At 42.8% G+C, this 17,419-nt stretch overlaps 1 long non-coding RNA gene across 1 annotated transcript; it reads left to right on the plus strand.

The window, feature by feature from the left end:
- Positions 1-2,401: 2,401 nt before the first annotated feature.
- LOC125159863 (uncharacterized) lies at positions 2,402-17,159 on the plus strand. Its single transcript, XR_007149946.1, has 7 exons — positions 2,402-2,490; positions 2,795-2,888; positions 12,074-12,202; positions 12,797-13,012; positions 15,231-15,307; positions 16,796-16,931; positions 17,021-17,159. It is a non-coding gene; the product is annotated as an uncharacterized LOC125159863 (long non-coding RNA).
- Positions 17,160-17,419: the final 260 nt, after the last annotated feature.

The raw sequence follows: 17,419 nt of genomic DNA on the forward strand, positions 1-17,419 counted from the left end.
TTTTGAGAGAGAGAGTGGACAGAGCATGTTAGTAGGGGAAGCGGGGGCAGAGAGAGAATCTTCATCAGGCTCCACACTGCCAGTGCTGAACCTATCATGGGGCTTGAACGCAAGAAGTATAGATCATGATCTGAGCCAAAGTCAAGAGCCTGACCTTTAACCGACAGTGCCACCCAGCACCCCTTCCTTCCGATTTTCTTAGTAACCTTTTCTTTAGTTTATAGTGTAAGAAGACAGTATGTTAGATATATATCATATATATGTATATATATATTTTATACATATACACGTATATATGTGTATATATATATATACATATATATAACAGAGGAAACATGCATTAATCGATTGTTTATATTGTTGGTAAGGTCAGCATTCCATTATCCTAACCCTGAACTTCCATGCTCAGTTTATAGAGTTAATGGCCAAATGAGGCCGAAAAGGTAGTTTAGATCCAGAGAGCACGTACAAGGGCTTCTGCTTTAATGTTCTGGTTTTTAACATATATATATATATATATATATATATATATATGTATATATATATATATGTATATATATATGTATACACTTTTTGATTTTTATGTGTAATTGCTTTCAAAGTAGGAAATTTAGTAGGAGTTTTTTTTTTTGGGGGGGATTTTGTTTTTGAGGATTCAAAAGATACTTGTGGATTTTCAAGTGCATGGCCATCAGAGCCCGTAACCCTTGCTCAAGCAGCCTAACATAAACAGTATGGACATGAAATGATTGAGGAACTTTATTTTATCAAGACTCTATTATTTCCATGTCAGTGGCTTTCCCTTGCCTCCGATGGTCATGTAAAGGATCTACTACTGAATCAAGGAGGGGCTATTTCTACTGTAGTCTGTGAACATTGTTCACTGAGTGGTATAGAGTGGAAGTCAGTTAAAAGGATTATAAGTGGAAAAAAGTACTGTTGGTTAGTGGCATTGGCAAAGTTGTTTGAAGTACTGAGGAGAGATTCTGGGCCTCAAGCTCCCCATTTGCTGCCACTTGTGGTAGAATAAAGAATAACTTCAGTATAATTTGTATGGGGACCACTTGTATTGGCATGCCACCTGCCTGAAGTATCACATTGTATTGGAACGCAAAATATAGCAACAGTAATCAATGCAGACATTTAGAGCTGACTATGTGCCACGTACCCTTCTAAGTTGTTCATGTGTTTTTTCCTATTGTAATCTTCCCAACATCCCAGTGAAGTAGATACTATTAGTATTTATTTTGAGATCACTTTTTTAAGGTTATTTGTTTTCAGAGATACAGAGAGAGAGAGAGAGAAAGAGGTTGTGGGGAAGGGCAAGTAGGGAGAGAGAGAAAGACGGGGGTGGGGGAGAGAGAGAGAGAGAGAGAGAGAGAGAATGAATCCCAAACAGGCTCCTCGCTGTCCACACAGAGCTCATTGTGGGGCTCAATCACATGACCCTGAAATCATGTCCTGAGCCGAAATCAAGAGCCAGACACTGAAGCGACTGAGCCACCCAGGTGCCCCAGTAAGTGATGTTATTACCTTCATTTTACAGATGCAGAGACTGACACACGGAAGTTTTCGGTAGTGTACTCAAGGTCGTACAGCTCATAACCAGCAGAATTGGGAATTCAGACCCAGGCATTCTGGCTCCTACTAGGATACTGCTTCTCAGTCTGTTCCATGAAATATCTTGTTGTCACTGAAAACAGCATGTTCAGTTTTATCATCACGAGAATAACAATGTCATTCACCTATGTGAAAATTTAAAATCATAGTTGATGCGGTGCTTGTAATGTGAAAACCGAAATGTTTACCATAAGGCAATTTCCTAGATTTCCTCCATTTGACCAGTAGATACATTTGTACGGTTATCTGATCATATATAATTTAAAATCATTAAAAACGTTATGTTTTTGTAGTACAGTAAGGTTGGTAAACTATTCTGTAAGAGTATTGAAACATTTCATCTTTGTTGGCCATAGCCTCTGTTGTAGCAGCTCAACTCTGCTGTTATGACCTCAAAGTAGCCATCATCAGCATGTAGGGGAGAGTGTGACTGGGTCCAATAAGATTTTAGTTACAGGGGCACTTGGGCGGCTTAGTTGGTTGAGCGTCCTGTCTCTTAATTTCCACTCAGGTCATGAGACCGAGCCCCACATCAGGCTTCACCCTGAGCTTGGAGCCTGCTTACGATTTTCTCTGTCTCTCCCTCTGCCTCTCTTCCCCATTTGTGCATGTTCTCTCTCTCTCTCTCTCTCTCTCTCTCTCTCTCACTCTCACTCTCACTCTCACTCTCACTCTCTCAAGTCAAAAAAGAAAATAATTTAGTTACAGAAATAGGTGATGGTGTTCTATTAGATTGTCAGTAGTTAAAATTATTTTTTTTCTTTATTTTAGTTGCAAGAATCACAGGATCGACATGCAGAGGCCATAAGACATGCTGAGGAGATGAAAGATCATATGCAAAAGTAGAATTCTACCCTCAGAGAAAATAGCGTGAGTATTTATAGAGCAGATAAGCAGTGTAGTATGAGAAATGTATTAGTTATGCCAGTATATCATTGTTAAGTGGATACAAATTCCAGCTTTGAGCTAGTTTGAAATGCAGAATCGTGGCATCTTATCTCTCAATTTTGTACCTTATCCACAAAACACAAAGAGGAAAATGGCACAATTGCCAAATCTTCCTCTTGATAAAATTTTAAGAATTTATGTAATAATACCCTCATTTGTTCAGAAATTATATGGTATTTTTTTAAATTTATGTGTGACAATAAGTATCTTAAGATCTGCATTTTAGGCTAAAAGTTCAACATGCCAGATGGGAAGAAACCATTAAACAGCAAGTGGCCCAAATTCAAGATCTTCAGAGCAACTTGTTAAGGATAAGTTTGGTAAGTGGGTCTCTTAATGTCTGTCCTACTGAAAAGGAATCCTTATTTCACTAGTAGTAGTACATGAGAATGTTTTGGCTCATATGGAAAATCTCACTGATCTAAAGGTTAGGTTGAGGGGCGCCTGGGTGGCGCAGTCGGTTAAGCGTCCGACTTCAGCCAAGTCACGATCTCGCGGTCCGTGAGTTCGAGCCCCGCGTCAGGCTCTGGGCTGATGGCTCACAGCCTGGAGCCTGTTTCTGATTCTGTGTCTCCCTCTCTCTGCCCCTCCCCCGTTCATGCTCTGTCTCTCTCTGTCCCAAAAATAAATAAACGTTGAAAAAAAAATTAAAAAAAATAAAAATAAAAATGAAGATTAGGTTGATATTGTTCCTACTTGCTACTAGTGATGTAATTCTTCTATAGAGATGACGCTGGGACGCCTGGGTGGCGCAGTCGGTTAAGCGTCCGACTTCAGCCAGGTCACGATCTCACGGTCTGGGAATTCGAGCCCCACGTCAGGCTCTGGGCTGATGGCTCAGAGCCTGGAGCCTGTTTCCGATTCTGTGTCTCCCTCTCTCTCTGCCCCTCCCCCGTTCATGCTCTGTCTCTCTCTGTCCCAAAAATAAATAAACGTTGAGAAAAAAATTAAAAAAAAAAAAAAGAGATGAAGTTGATTGCATTCATAAAGGAATGATGTTTGTAGTGAGATTTTCATAAAACCATTGTGAGAGTCTAAGTAAAGCAACATTTTATATATACCACAGTGAGCGTTTGGTTTAGTCCACCTTTTGGCTATTGTTAATAATGCTGCTGTGAACATTGGCATACAGATGTGTGAGTCCCTGCTAATATTTTTCAGGGTGTTTCAAACTTGTGCAAACTTTGAGTGATCATTTGATCTTGAATTCTGACTTTCTTTTGTAATCTCATCCCTTTAGTGACAGTTTCGAACGGGTTATTTTAATGATGATTTGTTGTAGTTTGTAATTAGAAGTTTGCAATTTATTGTCTTTATCAAGAATGACTAGCAGGTCGTTATGCAAACGTCCTTCAAAGGAATGGAGTTTTCCCTTTGTTGGATTTGTAAAGGAAAAGAAATGCCAGTAAAATAGTAGAAATGTCTGCTCTGTCAGGGCCTTATCTAGTAACATAGTGCTCCTACCTTTGCAAGTTCAGGAACTCATTTTCTTTTTCCACTCACTTGAGTTAATCAGCCTTCCAGAGGTTTCACAATTCAATCTCAGAAAAGACTAATGTGCCGTTCAAGATTCTAATTTATTGATATGCAGTGAAACCCCAACTGTTTTCCAAGCAGAACGGTTAATGTCATCGCACTCTCAGCCTCCTTTGTAGGATTTACATTGTAAATCCTAAGTGGGTGCAATGAGGTAGATACACTGACCAACTCGTTTCTGTCCGTCACACAAGCTATATAATAATATACATGCAAGTTTCATTAGACAGCTATACCCGTCAGGGGAACTAGAACATCCTGTTGACTGGTCCTTTTTGTGGCTGAAGAGACACTGAAAATTATTTTCTTTTCTAGACCTCTTATAAATGAATCACATTGTATTAGGGTACTTTCACGCAAGTAACATGACACTCTGTTGATCAGTCTTCTGTGAATGAGAGTGCTAGGCGTTGTCCTGCTACTGTGTCCTAAAGAAATCTTTAAGGTCTCAAAGACTAAAATTTGTAAGAATATCTGAAACTGATGAAGCTTATTAAAGAATAAGGAGGGATTTTCTGTAGATCCCTATAGAAAGGAATTAGGGTTATGGCACGAAATTAGCTGCCACTTTAAGGTGTTCCCTGTGAATCAAAAACTTAAGATAGCTTCCAGCCAACTCAGTCCATAGCTCTGACTTCTCTAGAAGGTCCTTATCTCCTGAATCCCCAAACCAGAGGCTACCTGGGTGAAGATATTTGATGCACACAGTTTTGAGGTGAAGAATCTGGATTGGGAAGAAGAGGTAGCTCTAGCCAACTTAACCTTCCTAACAATATAGCCAAGTATGCGTCTGAAAGGAACTTCAGAAGACTTCCATAAGTTGAGATCTCTATGGACTAAGAAATTACTCAAAAGGAAACAAGGCAAACCAGTGATCACCCAGCCCTTGTGATAAGTATTGTGTTATAAATGAAAAGCGAGACAAAGTATGCTGGTCAGCATCCTAAGGGTAAGGGTGCCTCCTAAGACTCAATAAGAAAAACACACTCAAAGTAACACCGAAAAGAGCCCCAATAAAATGTACATGATTAGCTGTCTACAGAGGTAATCCATGTCAAGTAATGATTTTTGAGTGTGTGGTTGAGGATGTTGTCTATGAACACCTAGACGATAGAGCAAAAAGTCCACATGGCCTAGGTAAAGGGGTCAGAGCCGGAAATGTGAATTGGAGAATCTGGTTTTGAAGCCTTAAGAGCAATTCAAAAGACAGATAGCAAGGGGCAAGAACTCAATGCCAGGGGTTGCCGTCCTTTAGAAATAAGGTGGGGTTCGAAGAGCAGAGGGAGGGTATGGGCATTGTTACCCGCTGCTGCTAAGAAGTGAAGCAGGATAAAGACTTTAAAAAGTTAAAACAAAAAAAAGGTCCTTGATGACCCTCAAAATTTCTTAGTGGAATGATGGGAATGAAAGTTAGATTTTAGTGTAAAAGAAGGAAATAAGTGAAGAAAAGTTGAATCTGTGGATGAGACGATACATTAAAGAATGTTCGAGTCCACTGCAAGGGGAGAAGCAGGGTGATAGATGGACAAGGCTTCAAAACTTAAGCAAATGGTTAGTAGAAAAGGAGAAATTGCAGTCTTTCTTCCTTATGCAGCCAGAACTGGGATTTACACATTTATAGCATTTTACCAACTGCCAAGCTCTGGGGACAGCTCTTCTGATAGGCTTTTACCACAAAGCCTTAATCTCTTCATCAGAGTACCTGCTAAAGCAGCCTAACGTAAACAGTATGGATATGAAATGATTGAGGAACTTTAGTTTCGCAAGACTCGATTATTTCCATGTCAGTGGCTTTCCCTTGCCTCTGATGGTCATGTAAAGCATCTATTACTCAATCTAGGAGGTGCTATTTGTACTGTAGTCTGTGAGTATTGTCCACTGAGTAGTATAGAGAGGGAGTTAGTTAAAAGTAGTATAAGCGGGGAAAAAAAAGTACTGTTTGCTAGGGGCGCCTGGGTGGCTTGGTCGGTTAAGCGTCCGACTTCGGCTCAGGTCATGATCTCACCGTCCATGAGTTCGAGCCCCGCGTCGGGCTCTGTGCTGACCGCTCGGAGCCTGCAGCCTGTTTCAGATTCTGTGTCTCCCTCTCTCTTTGCCCCTCCACTGTTCATGCTCTGTCTCTCTCTGTCTCAAAAATAAATAAACGTTAAAAAAAAAAAGTACTGTTTGCTAGTGGCATTGGCAAAAGTTGTGTGAAGTACTGAGGAGAGATTCTGGGCCTCATGCTCCCCGTTTGCTGCCACTTGGCGGTGGTATGAAGAATAACTTCAGTATAATTTGTATAGGGGACCACTTGTATTGGCATGCCACCTGCCTAAACTATCACATTGTATTGGAACGCCAAATACAGCAACAGTAATCAGGCTAAATGCATACACTTAGAGCTGACTATGTGCCACGTACCCTTCTAAGTTGTTCATGTATTATTTCCTAATTTTATGTTCCCAAGATCCCAGTGCGGTAGATACTATTATTATTTATTTTGAGATCACTTTTATAAGGTTATTTGTTTTCAGAGAGAGAGCGAGAGAGAGGGAAATTGTGGGGAAGGGCAGGTAGGGAGAGAGAGAAAGAGGGTAGAGACAGAGTGGGAGGGAGGGAGGGAGGGAGGGTGGGATGGAGGGGAGAGAGAGAGAGAGAGAGAGAGAGAGAGAGAGAGAGAGAGAGAAAGAATGAGAATCCCAAGCAGGCTCCTTGCTGTCCACACAGAGCTCGCTGTGGGGCTCAGTCACGTGACCCTGAGATCACGTCCTGAGCCAAAGTCAAAAGCCAGACACTGAAGCGACTGAGCCACCCAGGTGCCCCAGTAGGTGCTATTATTACCTTCATTTTACAGGTGCAGAGACTGAGACACGGAAGTTTTAGGTAGTGTGCTCAAGGTCATACAGCTCATAATGAGCAGAAGTGGGAATTCACACCCAGGCATTCTGGCTCCTACCTAGGTTACTGCTTCTCAAACTGTTCCATGAAATATCTTGTTGTCACTGAAAACAGCATGTTCAGTTTTATAATCACGAGAATAACAGTGTCATTCACATGTGTGTATATGTAAAATCATAGTTGATGTGGTGCTTGGAATATGAAAATAGAAATGTTTACCCTAAGGGAATTTCCTATATTTCCTCCATTTGACAAGTAAATACATTTGTATGTTTATCAGATCATATATCATATAAAAACATTAAAATTTGGTATTCCAGAGTTTTCTCCTCCTCTTCTCCCTACACCCTCTCTCAGGCTACCTTCATCAGAGAAACCAGAATCTGAAAGCAGAACACTCAATTGACATGGCCCCCACCAGAGGGCACCTGAGCCAGTTTCCAGGGTGCTCTCTATACAGCAATTGGATACCCCTAAACATCTTCCTTGGAATCACTTATGAGCACAAGGATTTTCCAGGAAAACCTTAGTGAAGACTCTGCGACTCGGAAGAACTAAATCGATGTCTAAATTCAATCCAACCTCAGGTCACCAGGCAATAGTGTTTAGTATATTCTGGAACTTAATGCACTGACTCGAAAACTCATTTGAAGGAACAGCCAGGGATTTTCAAGTGCTTAGCCAATTTAGGCTTTTCTAGTGCTCAGAATACTTTCAAGATCAAGGAACAAGACATCGTGTTACTGGTACACCAGACAAAGCAGAACTGAGTTTGCAGTTAGAGCCAAAGGAACACACAGGTTTCTGCAGAATTACGATGGGACTTCAAAGCAGGGGCAAGGTTAGGATTATTTTAGAAATGGTGTCAGATAACTCTCTGAGTTAAAATGAGTGTCCATTGGAAACTAATGCAATGCTGTTACGCTACCTGGAATGAAACTAAAAAAGTTAAACAATGAAATGGGTATCCAGTGTGTGCATCAAGGATTTAAATGCAAGACAATGCAATTACAAAATTAAAGAATTAGTGAATTAAAAAAAACAGTGTTAAGTGGCAAAGTCAAAGAGTGACAGAAACTCGGAAGCAATGGACAAAAAGAGCCTGATTCAACAACAACAACAATTTTTTTTTAATTACACCAATGCTTAAAAGCTTACAAATCACTGCAAACCCACTTGTAGGGCTCTAGGCCAAGGAGAGGATGATGAAGGAGCCTAGATTTGGATCCAAGGATAGTCACGGTGGTTACAATGTAGTTTTATTGGGAGCCGTGGGGAACTGGTTAAAATATTAAGTGGTAAGGGCCAAAGTTTCTGGAGCTCCATGTGCACTTCGTTGGGTGAAGTCACTGGCAGGTTAATCGGGGGATGGTTGGTGGGGGGAGGTTGGGCGGGGCAGGAGAGCAGGCAGAACCACCCACGCCCATCCCCCTGAGACTCAGAGCACCTTTGAAAGCGCCAGGTGCACTACTAGGTAGGCCTCATGTGGGCCTGGATGGAGGCGGTGCCTGAAGGGGCTGGGCCAGCAGGGTTGAACTAGAAATGAGGGTGGGGGCTGGTCGGGGCCAGCCTTGCTGACTGTGGGAGCGTCCCGCGAGGAGGCCAGGCTAGTCCTACTGCCCCTCTGTGACGGCGGTGAGGTACAGGTACAGGGCCAGTCCCGGGAAAGGCTGGCCCTTTCAGAGAGGAGCTTTGCCCCTCTGACCCCGCGGACGTCAGTGCTCAGGCGCTGCGGGGCTGGAAGAGGAACCCTAGGCTACAGGGCATGAAAGAAGGCAACTAAAACCCCACAGATCAGACTAATGCTTCAGGAGGCAGGAACGAAGGTGAGTTGTGTCAGCGGAGTCGGGTGGGTGACCCGTTCGGGTGGCGGTAGCCCTGGGTGTATGTGCCTGTGGGTGTGGGGGGTGTGTGTGTGTGTGTGTGTGTGTGTGTGTGTGTGTGTGCGCGCGCGCGCGTGCGCGCGCGCAGGCGCACCATGGGGATAGGCGGTAGGTGTGAACTCCATGCACACCGGACTCCTACAAGCAAGCAGGGTAACCCACAGTGACCTGTGACTTGGTGTGGGGGGCAAGAATCCTAGTCAATAATTGTCTGCACATCTCCAAGAATGTCTTACCAGGTTCCCTGTTACCACAGGATCCTCCTCTGACAACTTGGCAGTTAGCGGTGTTTGGGGCGTGATTGGAAAACACGTGTAGTTAGCAACCTGAAGCCTTCTTCAAAGTCCTGGTTTGTAAGAGGTGACCAGACAACTACCTAGAGAAGTCGAACATAACTGTGCCCCCTGCCAGGGTCTGTCCCCTTCTGGGCAGCAATGTCAGGTCGGGCCAGGACCCGAGCCCGAGGCCGCGGGCAAGGTCGGGCGCCCTCTCCACGCGCCCCGCTGCAGGGAGCCGCCGCACCTCCCCCGCCTGGAGCCTCCACAGCCTGTTCAGTCTCCTTGGTGCAAAAGATGCTTTATCTTCTTCTCCTACTACTTCCTTCTCATGCGTTTTCTCATCTGCGAATAGACTTCCCTTCCACCCGAGTGGATGGAAAGGTTTCTAAAGAGCTTGGCCGTAGCCAATGACCCCTCTTGGAAAGTGACTTCAAAACAGGCAGCTAACACCCCACAGACATCTCTGAGCTCCTGATTCTCCCTCCCAGACTTGTCGTTTGAAGAAGCTCCATTCTTCCATGTGCTCAGGCAAAGTCTTTGCATCCGCCCTAGATTCCTGTCGCGAGCCCAAACTTTTCCTGCACACCAGCATCCAGGAAACACTGTCGTCTCCCAATTTTCCAAAAGGTATCTGGCATCTGACAATGTGTCACCACCTCTGTTCCTACCCTCTGGCCCAAGCCACCAGCATCCCTTGCTGCACCTGGCAAGTGGTCTCCAAACTAGTCTTGCTTCCACCCTGGGTTTCCTTCTGCCTGTTTCCCAGCACACAGAACCATATAAATCGGTCCATGCAGTTCCTCTGCCCGACATCCTGTAAAGGTTCCCATTTTCCCAGTCAGAGGCGCATTCTTTGAGATGGCTTCCCTCCTGGGGTGCACCGGTGGCTCATTCCATTAAGCCCTGACTTCAGCTCAAGTCACGATCTCACGGTTTGTAGGTTTGAGCCCCAAGTGTGACGGTGCAGAGCCCGCTTTGGATCCTCTGTCTTTCTCTCTCTCTCTCTCTCTCTCTCCCCCTCTCCCTCCCCCTCTCCCTCTCCCTCCCCCTCTCCCTCTCCCTCCCCCTCTCCCTCTCCCCCTCCCCTGCTTGTTCTCTCTCCCTCCCTCCCTCTCTCTCTCTCTCAGAAATAAACATTGAAAAAAATGGCCTCTCTCCCACTACCTTTCTGACCTAAGCTTCTCTACCTCGTGCTCACCTTGCAGCAGTCACATCGGCCACCTTGTTGTTTCTTGCACGGTTTCTACATTAGAAGATTTGCTCTTTCCTCTACCTGTGGCTCGTATAACCTTGTAACTCAGTCTCCTCTTTCCGGTCTTTGATTCAGCGGCAACTTCTCCCTGAGGGTCTGCTTTGTCCCCCATGAATTCAACCAGCCCCCTCACATCCCACCTTCTGGTAATACCCAGTTTTCTGTACTTTGCTTGGTTCTACATTCATATGTCTGTTTGCCATTTACATGTCCTCTTTGGAGAGATGCCGATTCAGGTCCTTTCCCCATTAACAAAAAATGGGTTATTAGGTTTTTTGGCTATTGAGTAACAGGAGTTCCTTATATTTTTTTAATTAACCCCTTATACATGGTTTGCAAATACTTTCTCCCATTCCGTAAGTTGCCTTTCATTCTGTTGATTGATTCATTTGCTGTGCAGAAAGTTTTTAGGTTGAATTCCCACTTGTCTATTTTGCTCCTGTTTCCTCTGCTTTTGGTATCCTCTGTTGTAGATACTTTTATAATAAACTGAGACAAAATCCAGACCCCTAAGACGACATGATAAACATGAATATACAATATTAAGACACCTATTTTTACATCTCAGGGGTTTTTAATATTTTATGTAAGTACACCGTATGTAGCAAGTACTAGTGAATGATGCTTGGTGTTTTCTTTCACTGAAAGTTTGAATATGATAAATTTGATTGCTGGGTGTGTCAGGAATTAGTTGAGAGTTTGATAAAAATCATTTAAAAACTTATGTGTAAAATGAAATGATTTTCTATTATGGAAATTCAGACTGTGTTTGTTTAAGAGCATCATAAGCTAGGGATAATAGCTTCCAGAAGTAACATTTTGAAGAAAACCAGTTTGTGCAACCCAAGGCATGGACTGTATTACCCATTTACGGAAGTTTCTTTCATAATCTGTGAAAGGTTGCCTTGCACTGTGCTCAAATAGTCACCTTGTAAAATAGTTCAATTAGATGAATATTACAGTGTGATAAAAATAACATGAGAGCCTTTCCCAGTTGCTGTTAAAAAAAATCGATCAGTTGTTTTAAAAAAAAAACATGAAACTGGCTTTTGATAATTTTTTTTTCAGTTTGTTGATGTAGAGAGACCGAGAGAGCAAGAGCAGGGGAGGGGCAGAGAGAGAATCCCAAGCAGACTCCATGCTGTCAGCACAGAGCTCTGATGCAGGGCTCGAATTCAGGAACTGTGAAATAATGATCTGAGCTGCAACCAAGAGTCCTCAGCTTCATCCACTGAGGCCACTCAAACACCTCTCATGCATTTTTTTTTGAAAGGACTGTTTATTTAGTCAGCATTTTCTGATGCCCACTAGAGGGCACTCTGGTACCAGGTGATTAGCCTATAAAGAAAGTAGAGAAAGGACAAAGTTTCTGATTAGAAGAAGCTTGCCCTCTGAACAAATACCGGATGAAAGGAGGCAAACGCCATAGCAGCAATGAATGTGGTGCTCGGGTAGCCGCTGACACGGAATGGGGTCTTGTTGAGAAAGGCTTCTGGGTAACATTCACCTTCTCTGGTGATCCATTACCGAACTACTGTTGTTTGGATCCTTTGACAACCCTCTTTTCTACCTCCAACCACCTCAACTTAAGTTGTACTTAACATTGTCCTTTGTTTACGTTTCCATTTGTTTTTTATCCTATAAAATTCATGGTTTTTGCATTTGTTTCTGTGCAGAGGAACTTCAGCGGGGGGCTGGATTGCAGCCACTGTCGCTGAAGGGGAAAAGGGTTCTTGGAGCCATTTTTCAAGACCAGGTGGTGAATACCCGACAGTACTTGGAACATGTGAAAGACTCCACAACAGGTGTGGTGGCCTTTAACAACCTAGCGTTAGGGAATTGTTCGTGTTGATCTTGTTCTGAGGTTCCTTTGTGTTTGAGAATCTTAGAGCTTCACCCCATCACTGTGAGTAGAGGTACCTTCCCACCCTCTCATGTTGTAATAACCTCCACCTTTGCAGAAATAGAGACCTATTTTAGGGACCTGGATGTACTTGCCAGTTTTCTTTTCCTTTTATAGCAACTAAAATCAAATGACCCAGTTCTTTGGTTATGCTGAGCCTTTTTTTTTTTTTTGAATGCTAAACACTATTACAAACAGTGGCTCCCCACTCACCCTCCCCTTTTGGAAGCTTTGTGTTACAAGAGGTTTTCTTTTGATCTCTTGTTACTGTTAATTTAATATTTTAATCTCCTGTTTTAACTCTAAATGTATGTTTGTGTGAGGATTCCTCTAAAAGGCCGGTACATAGTCTGGGCATCAGGTGTGTATAAGTGTACGTTACTTGTTCATGTCTTGGTTTGACCTACCTTAAGCTCTCAAGATTGTGGTGTCTCCATTGTTTTGGGAGCGATTGGTCAACTTGTTTCATTATTGACATGTGCCTCGGTTTTTGCAGGAATGCAAGGTAGAGTGGTGAAGCTATTCACCAACCATTTCCGAGTGACCTCTCGCCCTCAACTCCTCACGTATAAGTACAACATTGATTACATGCCAGAGGTTGAAGATGGAAAAGTTCGTACAGATTTGCTCTGCCAGCATAAACATGTAATTGGAGAGTGTCCCACATTAGATGGGAACTCTTTATTACTGCCTCATAAACTACAAAAGCAGGGTAAGTAATGTGATTGGACATTTTCTTTAAGTTTATTGACTTATTTTGAGAGAGAGAAAGCACATGTAGGGGAGGAGCAGAGAGCAAGGGCGAGAGAATCCCAAGCAGGCTCTGCACTGATTGTGCAGGGCCACAGGGCTTGAACCCACAAACCACAAGATCATGACCTGTGCTGAAGTCAAGAGTTGGGCACTTAACCAACTGAGCCATGCAGGCACTCCTGTTAGTGGACATTTTCTTGACCTTTGTTCTTTCTTTCTCTCACATTCTCCCTGTATTATAGCAAATATACCTTTTTCATACAATGGTTCATGGACACCTCTCGATCTCTTGCCCATAGGATTTGTAACAAAACCCACATGCCGTGTTTGGCTATCACTGATGTTCCCTCATGCCTCATTTTTGTGGTTAAAATGAATTTAAGAACAAAATATATATTTTTTACCTTTCCAATGGCAAATAGGGCTCAAATGCTAACGAAGTATTGAAAAAGTTTTTATTTCTTGTTCCAAATCTTCACACACACACACACGCATACACACACAGAACTGGAAGGACTTAATATTCCATTTCTTTTCCTTAATTTAATATTTTTGAGAGTGAGCAATTGGGGGAGGGGCAGAGAGAAAGAATCTTAAGCAGGTTTGACACAGCACAGAGCCTGAAGTGGGGCTCAAACCCCTGAACCGTGAGATCATAACCTGAGCTGAAATCAAGAGTCAGAGGCTTAACTGACTGAGCCACCCAGCCGACCCTCTTCAATAAACTTTAAAAACTATTTTTTTAAACGTTTATTTTTGAGAGAGAGAGAGAGAGAGAGAGAGGCAGAGTGTGAGCAGGGGAGGGGCAGAGAGAGAGGGAGACACAGAATCTGAAGCTGGCGCCAGGCTCTGAGCTGTCAGCACAAAGCCCGATATAGGGCTAGAGCCCGTAAAATGTGAGATCATGATCGGAGCTGAAGTCAGACATTTCACCGACTGAGCCACCCAGACACCCCACTTCAATAAACTCCTGTATTTAGTTAGCAAGTGCATAATTTACAGGAGCTTAAGTTAAAAAAAAAATCATTGTAAATATTCAACTCGGACCCTCATTTGGGTCTCCTAAATCGTATATTCTACCTGCCTGTGTCTCTGGGGGTTAAGATTGCTCCTGGCAGACACCCAAGTGACCTGTTGATTTGTGGTCCAGTAATGAGCGTCCTCTCCTTGGAAGGAGCACTAGACCGTTTTGTTGTTTCTTTACCTCAGAAAACAGAACTGGTCAGCCGGTGGGGCAACAAGATTGTGAAGGTCATCACTGAATTCTTCAGTGACTCAAACCCACCTCACTGGACTGCTTACGTTATTACAACACTCTCTCTAGCAAGTGTGTTTGTGAGATTTCATTTGCTTGAGATTTGGTTGTATGTTAGTGTGTCAGTGGCACTGTACATAGCTGTTTGGTCCTAGAATTTGTGTTCTCGAGGTCTCCTCATGTTCTGGGAGGGCAAGCGATCTTTGAGGTGCATCGGCACTTGAACCTCACCTAGATGTGCTTGAGTTCTGTGGCTTATTGTTGACATTGTTCTTCCTGCCTACCCCCACATCCCATGCCTGCTCCCTGTCGAGGGAGGGGCAGATGTCAACTGTGCACAGCGATGCCTCTTTCTCCTGGAGTAAATGTGCATTTGTTTTCTTTTCTTAATGTTTTTTTATTTTTGTAAGAGAGAGAGAAAGAGCACAAGCAGGGGAGGGGCAGAGAGAGGGAGACACAAAATCTGAAGCAGGATCCAGGCTCCGAGCTGTCAGCACAGAGCCCAGTGCGGGGCTTGAGCCCTCAGTGCAAGATCATGCCCTGAGCCAAAGTCTGGTGCAGGCACCCCTACATTTGTTTGGTGGTCTACACTTACGGTGATGCACAAATAGTGAAAACGAAAATTAGAGGCACGTAGTCTGCAAAAGAGGTTTCAGTTCATTTCTGGGGATGAAGGACCTTCTGATGACCTTCCCATGACCCTTTGTTGTAGATTATGTAAAGGAGGGAAAAATGGAGGTTCAAGGGGCCTTAATATCTACCTTACAATGTCATTTCCTTGTTGTATCAGGCACTTCCTGTTAATCGTTTGTAAAACAAAGTCACTGATCGATTTCTTCGCCCCAGTGTATCTCCGTGTTTGTTAGTAAATCTTAATAATATTCACTGCGGTTGGCACGAAATCCATTCTTCCAATTTCTAGAATTTTGAAGATGATGGATTTGAAGCAAGTTGGTCGCAACTATTACAACGAGAATGAGGCCACGGAGTTCCTCAATCGTAAGTACACAGTGGAAAGCCTCACATTCTACAGACCTGACCATAGAAGCATTTGAGAAAGTGACTCTCATTTGAAGCAGTAGGATTTATAAGTGATGGTCTTTTCAGTGGTACCCACTGGCCATGAACGATTCAGTTAGAATTTCATGTAAATTTGAAACGAAGTGAAAAGATTCACTCTTACAGTCCTAGAATGATAAGCATAAACCTTGAGGTATTCGGTAGTTATATAAACCTCATAAGAAGTCTAAATCTTCTCAAATTTGGATAATAAATTTTTCTTAAATACTTTCAATCATAGTAATTATAGCTACATGTATGTATGTATGTATGTATGTATATATATTGTGTATATGTTTATACTTTATACACCTATATCCTATATATTCTCACATACATACATATATACGCATGTGTGTGGCTATAGGTGTGTGAGCCTGTGGGTGGTAACAATATGGTTTAACAAAGAGAGTGTAAGAGTTATAACTAGCCCATCAGGTAAATCTCTATTGGAAAGGTCCTTCAAAAGATCAGTTCTTACTAGAAATAAGAAATTGAAACTGCTTGACTCCTAAGCACCAATTTTAGACCCCAAGTTCCAACCCTGGGACGCTTGCTTCCTTGTTCAGAGCTTGGACTTTGACCCTTACATCTAATGTCTTCTGTTTGCAGGCTGGTAATCTGGCCTGGATATAGTGCTTCTATTCTTGAGTATGAAACCAGCATTACCCTCTGTGCTGATGTGAACCACAAACTGCTCCGAATGCAAACTGCTTGATCTAATAATGCATGTTGATAACAAATCCCAAAGGAAAGATGCTATGGAAATTTTAAAGAATTAGTTGGATCAATTGTTTTTACATCTGTGTTCATTAACTTTTTTAATGTTTATTATTTTTTTGAGAGAAGCAGAGAGAGTGTGGGGGAGGGGCAGAGAGAGAGACAGAGACAGAGACAGAGAGGGAGACACAGAATCTGAAGCAGGCTCCAGGCTCTGCACTGTCAGCACAGAGTCTGATGTGGGGCTCGAACCCACGAACCATGAGATCATGACCTGAGCTGAAGTCGGACACTTGACCAACTGCGCCACACAGGTGTCCTGTGAGTCTGCTTTTTACAAACCTATCCAATCTCTTTGAGAACCTTTTCCCCCCATAAGAGATGGTCCTACAGTTTTCGAATCAATAAACATAAAGGTCAGAGGCAGAAATAGCATGGGAATGGTGAGAATCCATCCACGCTTTCCTCATCTGGCTCTACAGCATGAGAGAGAGATAAGATTCAGTTGTAGATTTTGCTGCTCTTGTGATTCCTGATGTTGATCCAGTCACCTGCTCTGAACCTGCTCTCACATGTAACAGAATATGCTCCTTCCAAATTTCATTTCTCTTGCTTTGTGTCTAACTATTTTTAAAAATCAGGGCTTAATTATCATCCATTCGCAAATGTCCACTTGACGGAAGTGTTTTACTTTTAATCTTCTTCTAGACCAGACATTTTAAGCTGAAGAGCGTGGATGTAAAGCTGCTTGGCCAGCATCATCTTAGGAGTCCTCGACTTTATTCTTGCTTCCCAATTTCAAAATTTACGACAAAGCTCTCGGAATCAGGACAGTGGGATACTGGTATGACGATAGACCTAAAAATCAATGGAATAGAATTGGGAATTCTGGAGTTAACCCTCACATTTATAGTCCATTGATTTTTTTTTCAGCAAGAGTTTCAAGACCGCTTTCTTGGGGAAGGAATACTCGTTTCCTCAAATATTGCTGGGACCACTGGATATCCACCTGGCCATTCCTCACAGAAGATACAAAATTAACTCCAATTTGTCCCCCAAATTAACTAAAAATAGACCTAAAGGTAAGCGTTAAAACTCTATAAAATTCCTAGAAGGAAATCTAGGAGTAAATTTTCTTGACTTTGGCTTAGAGAAAACCTTATAAAATAAAATGCCAACAGAGAAGGGATGACAGAAGGAAAACATAAATTGGACTTCACCAAATTGAAAACTTTCTTTCTTTGAAGTAAAAAAAAAAAAGGGGGGGGGGGGGCGCCTGGGTGGCTCAGTCGGTTAAGCGTCCGACTTCAACTCAGGTCACGATGTCGCAGT

This window comes from Prionailurus viverrinus, unplaced genomic scaffold (genome assembly GCF_022837055.1).
Source record: "Prionailurus viverrinus isolate Anna unplaced genomic scaffold, UM_Priviv_1.0 scaffold_73, whole genome shotgun sequence".
NCBI classification, from domain to species: Eukaryota; Metazoa; Chordata; class Mammalia; order Carnivora; family Felidae; genus Prionailurus; species Prionailurus viverrinus.